The following is a 6,369-nucleotide window of genomic DNA, read 5'->3' as shown; positions in this document are numbered from 1 at the left end:
CTGCCTGCAGCTTGGCAGGAAGCCCTCCCAGACCCCAGTTTCCTTGCACTCAAGTTCATAGGTACAATCTCCTTGAAGAGAGGCAATCCCAGGAACTCACTAGCCCCCAAGCTGGGGAGAACCACTGTAGCCCGTGAAGCAGTTGCCTGTGAGTCTGCATGGGTTCAAGTGGTCAGCCCCGGTTCCCAAATCCACAGTCTACCAACGACTGATGGAAAAAAAAATTCATTGTCTATACTGCCAGACACGAGTGCCTCACGCCTGTAATTCTAGCTGCTCAGGAAGCTGAGATTTGAGAATCTCAGTTCAAAGCCAGTCCCAAAAGGAAAGTCTGTGAGACCTTCCTTCCTTCCTTCTTTCCTTTCTTTTTTTCTTTAATTTTGCTATTCCTGAGCTCCTTTTGCAGAAGGCTAGTACTCTACCACTTCAGCCACAGTGTCACTTCTGGTTTTTTTCTGTGATGGATTAGGTAATCACAGACTGTCTTGCCTGGGCTGGCTTCAAACCATAATCCTCAGATCTCAGCCTCCTGAGAAGCTAAGATTATAGGTATGAGTCGCCAGCGTCCACCTTGTGAGCCTCTTATCTCTGATCACCTCTTATCCAACTGATCACCAATCAGCTAGAAGTGGAGCTGTGGCTTAAGTGGCAGAATGCTAACCTTGAGCAAACAAAGCTCAAGGAATACATCCCATCCCTGAGTTCAAGCCACAGAACCATTACATACACACACACACACACACACACACACACACACACACACACACACCTATATTCTACACATGGACTTTCTTCCTGTCAGCATGCCCTAAACAATACAGCAACTATTTATTTATCCTGTATTAGGTGTTCCGAGGGCTTCTGCATGGTGATCATAGGCAAACACCACACCATTTTATTTTATTTAGTTTGGTATAGATTATTTTGGAATTATAAGCAGTAAAATACATGTAATCTCTCAACCATAAGTCTTTCATGTGACAGGGTCTCTAACATGAGTTGTTTCGAGATTATGAAGTGAGAAAAGTTGAATAACCTGACAGTGGAACAAATCTTGCGCTGACAGCATTTTAGACGAGCGAGCTGAACATTCTTGGGTTTTGGTACTCTAAGTGTGTGTGTTGGGGTGGGGGGTAGAGGGGCTTAGACCCGATACTGTTAGATATGGTATGTGTTGTGGTTGGTGGCTCTTCTTTTTGCTGTTGTTGTTGGTTGTGGGGCTTGAACTCAGGGCCTGTGTACTTTTTGCTCAAGGCTAGCATTCTACTGCTTTGAGCCACATATCTACTTCTGGTTTTCTGGTATTTAATTCCTGCCTGGGCTGGCTTCAAACTACAATCCTCAGATCCCAGCCCCCCTGATATCCAGGATTAGAGGCATGAGCCATCAGTGCCCAGCCAAGTCTCCCATTTTATAGGTAGGGAAACTGAGGCCTAGGGAGATTGTGAGGCTGAGGATAGAGTAAAGCCCTGGGTGTGGATGGGAGAGGTCTCCTATGCTTCACCAGATATAAATGACATAGAGAACCAGGGGATGAGGCAGAGGGCAAGAGAGGATAGGGACCAGGATGGATTCCTGGGGTCCCCATTGTCCGTGGCCAGGCTAGAGGAAGCAGGGGTTGCCACAGCTTTCTCAGCTCAGGATAATGGGAGCTGCGTCCCAGTGGGAAAAGGTGAAACCAGGCAGAGGATTAGAAGATTGTTGGCACCCCTGAAACCTGAGCCAGCCGCCAACTCTGGGAATGGGCGTCTGACCCCTCTGCGGCCTCCTGGATCCCGAAGAAAATCCTGGAGGCCGAGTTAATACCAAGACCAATTTTTATTTCAACAAAGCTAATTCTTAACCATGTGATACTGCAGCAGAGGGATTTTCTTGCTATAGGGAGCCGGGAAGGTGGGGGTGGGGGTGGTCCTGGCACTGTGCTGCCCCTCCCCTCCCCCTACAGCTGTCCCCATCAAGGAAAGGACAAGGAGCAGTCAAGGAAACCCCCATGAGCCATGGTGCTTTGCTTTCTTTCTTTCTTTTTTCTTTTCTTTCTTTCTTTCTTCCTTTCTTTTTTTTTTTTTTTTCTTTTTGGTTGGTCGTGGGGCTTGATCTGTGGGCCTGGGTGCTGTCCCTGAGCTCTTCAGCTGAAGACCCAGCTCCACTTCTAATTTTCTAGTGGTTAACTGGAGATAAGAGTCTCATGGACTTTAGTGCCTGAGCTGGCTTTGAACCGCGCTCCTCAAATCTCAGCCTCCTGAGTAGCTAGGCTTACAGGTGTGAGCCACCGTGCCCGGGGTTGATACCCTGCTTTCTTAAGGCTGAGCTGGGCTGAGCTGGGGACCTCCAAATGCCAATCCAACACTTGCCTGGAAACCTGTGTAAGACCAGGGAATTTGGCTGAGAAATGCACGAGCCTGACCCTGGGTCATAGCCACCCCGGCCACACCTACCCTTCTCCAGAGGCCAGCCAAATATCTTCCTATTTGTTGGGGCCCAGTGGCTAGCCTGGGCTCGGACCTGGTTAGGATGCTGGTTGTGGCTCTGTGGGCAGGAGCAGGGATGTGGAATGGCGTGTTTAGAGATGTCCCCAAGATCCCTTGAGCCATCGTGAGAAGCCCCAAGGGGAGAGGAAGGGAGGCTAGTTGGATTCACCTCCCTCTTTGCCCCCAGATAAGCATGGGGCTGGACCGGAAGCTGACATTCCTGCGAGATAATCGATGATCCGGGGGCAGCAGAGGCTCCAGGAGGATCCAGGGCCCTGTCAGAAATTCCTCCTGACGATGACCACATGGGCTTGCTGTGCAGGGCACCCAGCCACCTTGCCTGCCCTCTTTCCTCTGACCAGGTCATCATTTCCTTTTCACCTTCAAGCCTGTGTTCATGGCTTTACACCCGGCCTGCCGTGCACCTCTACTAGGCTCGTGCCCGCTCATTGCTCTGCATACTTGCCCAGTGCCAGGTCTGGATCCTGTGGAGACCTAGGTGGGCACAGATGAGGGAGGCCCATGATAATGTGGGACCAGACAGAGAAGCAGCTTCCTGGGAGCTTCTCACACTGCTTCCCACCTCACTTTAGGGGTACTGTTGGAGGGCAGGGGTGGGGGCCCAAGGGCACCCGCAGACAGGCCAAAGTCAAACCAGATGGGCCAAGGGGCCCATGGGGCAGGCCGGCCATTCGTCACCGTTATCTGCCCCGCCGTCGAAATCACAAACACATTTTTAAGTGAAGGACTGGCTGCCACTAACCTTCGGGTTCTGATGCCGCCCAGCTGTGGTCATTCTAGGCGGGGAGGCTGAGAGACGAGTGCCACGACCCGAGACCTGCAGCCCTAGGCTGTAGCTGGGACTTCTGAAGAGTCAGTGTGTGGGGGAGACTGGTGAGGGATGAGCCCAGGGACTGGGACACAGTGGGGTTTTTGCTTATTTGTTTGGCTACTAGTATTGGGGTTGGGGGTTACACTTAAAAAAGTGGGCTTGAAGCTCCACTTCTAGCTTTTTGGTAGTTAATTGGAGATAAGAGTCCCCTGGACTCCCTACCTGGGCTGGCTTGGAATTATGATCCTCATATTTCAGCCTCATGAGTGGCTAGGATTATAGGCATGAGCCATGGTGCCTGGCTCCAGTAGTTATTCTAGAGGTTGGAAATGGTGGTAGAAACCCAGAATGACAAAGACAATATATGAGGTTATGATGAAAAGAGAAGAGGGCCTGGTGCCCGTTTCCAGAGCCCTTCTCTCTTTGGACTCCACTCCAGCCTTTGTGTAGACCACCAGACCAGTGGGCTGGGGAGCCACAGCCACTAGGTCAGGCTGACTTCTTCTGTGGCCTTGTGTGTGACAAAGGTAGGATGCGGAGCTACATCTGGCCTGTAGCCCTGGGAGTCAAACGCAGAACCCGCCCTGTGCTGGCATCCACCCTGGTCCAGCACCCTGGACCCCTGGGCAGGCCCTTGGGGGTATAGGGGGTGCCAGGAGAAATGGCCTGTGACGGGGGGTGGGCGTCCCCTGCGGGAAAGCAAACACTGTCAGCCGCTAATGAGCAGGAACCAGGCCGAGGCCGAGGGCCTGGGGAGGGGCCTAGCCATCGCTCATCCTGACAGCAGGCAGTGCGGGGGGGCCAGGGACCAGAGATGGGGGAGCCTGAGAGCCGACACACGGTCCCCTGGAGACCCGACCCCTGCACACAGACGGACAGACGGACAGAGGGGAGGTAGCCAGCCCTCCCCGCCCCCCAGTTGTGGCCTGGACAGGACCCGATTTGCTCCATCATCCCCTGTCCAGCCCTCCAGTCACCCCACTTCCAGATTTTGCAGGACAAAAGAAATTATCCTGAGGGAGCAAGCCTGAGACCCCCAACTGCATTCTGAGAACAGGAATGCTTGCTTGCCAGGCTGCTTAGCTTTGGGCCTCTGTCCCCTCATGGGGCCTTAGTCTCCCCATATCTACCAGGCACAGGAGGGCAGGCATTCCAGGGCCTCTCTGCCTTGACTCACTCCTCCTCTTCCTTCGGCACAGCCCCAGCTGCCCCCAACGTTCAGGGAGAGTCCACACCAAACCTCCCGGTTCCCAGCAGCAGTGGAGAAGCTGGCTCCATGTCTGAAGATGATGGCTACACCTGCGCTTCCTGGGGCATTGACACTGCTCCCCATTCCATAGACTGGAAGAGTGAGGACTGAGAGGGGGAAGGGCAGATGGACTCCCTGGCATCAGGCTGGGCCCTTGGCTTCCTTGCCACAGGCAGATTGGCAGCTCCTGTGCACACAGCCCTCCTCACCCTGGCAGGATTGGCCTGACCTCCTGGCCTTCCATCATTCCCGAGCAGCCCAAAAGGGCCACTTCTGAGCAAGGTAGGGGCTCGGGTACATGTCAGAGTTCCTCTTGACTCAGTCCTCCACCAAAGCTCAGCGATCCGGCTCGAAGGTATCTGTGTGCCTGCGAGGTGTCCCAGCTTCTGCCTTGCTCGGCTGGGGGAAAGGAGATGCAGCCATAAATTCACACCGCCAGCCGCCTGCGGGATAAATGTGTCATCGGCTGCACGATTTACGAGCACACCCCTGGCCCACAAGGCAGAGAAAACAAGAGTCTGTGTACACATGGTGTGGTGGGCAGGGCTGCTGCCGGAGGGGTGAGTGGTGGGGAGGGACTGGGAGGGGGGAGAGGCAAGGTAGCAGGACAGGAGTGCATACAGGAGATGTGAGGACAGGAGGATGGAGACACAGGCTCACACTAATGTGCAAGGGTTGGGAACAGGGTCCATACACATGGGGTTGTGGGAACTATCACACTCACACGATTGTCTATGTCTCTGATAGACCCACCCACTGATAACATGCATGCACGCACATATAATGCATGCACACATGCATGTACGCATACACAGTTAAGTGATAACGACACTCAAGGAATCAGGCACTCTGAGCAAGTGTATCTAATTCTATTGCTATTCCTGAGCTTTTTTTTTTTCCCCTCAAGTCGAGTACTCTACCACTTGAGCCACAGCTCCCCTTCCAGCTTTTTCCTGGTTAGTTGAAGATAAGAGTCTCACAGACTTTCCTGCCTGGGAACCAGGATCCTCAGATCTCAGCTTCCTGAGTAGCTAACATTGCAGGCGGGAGCCACCAGTGTCTGAGTCCCCCGTCTCTCTTGCCTAAGGACAAGGAAGATTCCAGGCTCACAGTTCTGTTGGCGTCAATGGAACTCCATCCCCAAGAACAGGCTGGGACAGCTCCAGGTGTGAAGGGCCAGGTGAAGTGAGGAGGGCAGGGAGCACCTGGAGGACTCTGGGAGGATTAGGAGGGGCGTCTACTTCAGCACTCAAGTCTTGCTAGGACATTTGGAAAACTGAGGGTCTTCTGGTGAGTCCCAGGGGCCCAAGGACACTCTTCAAGCTTTGGCAGCTCTCTTGGCTTTGTTACAAGGTGCTTAGGTGTGTGGGCCTCTGGGACCCCTCTGAGAGCAGCAGGCCGCTAGCTCATGGAGGAGGGGTCACTGATGTCCCAGGCTGAACTATGGCATGGTCATAGCACTGATGTAAGCAGAAGGACAGGTCACCCCTAATCCAAAGAGCATGCATCTGTGAAAGGATTTTTTTTTTCCAAGCTAGGATTTTGAGACCAGATACCAACACCCAGGACTCACAGACCAGGAGGCTCCGACCAACAATCTGTAGATGCTATACACGGGTGGTTCATGCCTGTAATCCCAGCTACCGGGGAAGCTAAGATCTGAGGATCACAGTTCAAAACCAGCCTAGGCAAGAAAGTCCATGAGACCCTAATCTCCAAAGAACCATTAGAAAACTGGAAGTGGTACTGTGACTCAAAGTGTACAGCGGTAACGTTGAGTGAAAGAGCTCAGGGATAGTGCCCCAAGTTCAAGTCCATGC

This window comes from Megascapheus bottae, chromosome 28, assembly GCF_031878675.1.
Source record: "Megascapheus bottae isolate mThoBot1 chromosome 28, mThoBot2.hap1, whole genome shotgun sequence".
Lineage (NCBI taxonomy): Eukaryota > Metazoa > Chordata > Mammalia > Rodentia > Geomyidae > Megascapheus > Megascapheus bottae.
This window is presented reverse-complemented; position numbering follows the sequence as displayed.